The 774-nt window shown below is 39.3% G+C and overlaps 1 protein-coding gene across 1 annotated transcript in view; it reads right to left on the reverse strand.

Annotated features, from left to right (window-relative positions):
- The window catches only part of LOC106066034 (uncharacterized), a 14776-nt gene extending 14391 nt beyond the window's left edge, over window positions 1-385 (reverse strand). Inside the window, exon 1 of the mRNA XM_056042910.1 lies at window positions 285-385. The gene's annotated coding sequence lies outside the window, so the exon portion shown is untranslated. The remainder of the gene's footprint in view (window positions 1-284) is intronic.
- Window positions 386-774: the final 389 nt, after the last annotated feature.

Below are 774 nucleotides of genomic sequence, written 5' to 3' on the forward strand. Positions count from 1 at the left end.
GACTTATGTCTTCTCAGCTACATATATTCAAATATAGAAGACTACATTTTAAACATAGAAACACATCAGATACAATGTACATTCGTTTATTCATTCATGGTCGAGGCAAATACGAAAGAACTACAATGGAAAATTCGGTGAAGAATTAGGTTGTATTTTAATGTATTAACGTGCTTGTTCGGTATAGGTGGTACCACAAAGCTATGGGCAGGTACCCATAGAGCACTATTTAAAGATGACGTAACGAACTATAATAAACGAGGAACAATTTAAAGTGTACTTACCAAACAGAATCCAGCGCTTAAGCAAGTGTGAGGCAAGCTGCTTTCAGTTATCGTCTGTTTGGTGAATCCGATTAAGTGATAAATCCTTATAAGCAATGGCCCACTTCAGCTCGCCCCCCGCTGGTGACATGGTGTGACAATATTGTCATGGAGCTAGAACCAAACTTACTATGGTAAAAATACGTGTACAAAGTGCTTGTGTCATCCGTGGCGGAAAAAACTATAAATAGGTAGCTCTTTGGTGTATAATCTCATCATCATCATCATCATTATCATCTCTCCCTAGACTTTCGTCGTGGGGGTACTGTGATAGCTCGACGAACCAAATCCCTCCATTTTTCATCAACTGTTCTAAGCAGAATATCAAGAGAGAGGCCGGCTTTTTCAGTGCACGGACCAAAGGTTTAGAACTCACTTCCCATTGATCTCAGACAGACAACATGCTACACCACTTTTAAGAAGAACATTAAGACCTATCTGTTCAAAACTT

The sequence above is a fragment of the Biomphalaria glabrata genome, chromosome 9, assembly GCF_947242115.1.
Source record: "Biomphalaria glabrata chromosome 9, xgBioGlab47.1, whole genome shotgun sequence".
Classification (NCBI taxonomy): domain Eukaryota; kingdom Metazoa; phylum Mollusca; class Gastropoda; family Planorbidae; genus Biomphalaria; species Biomphalaria glabrata.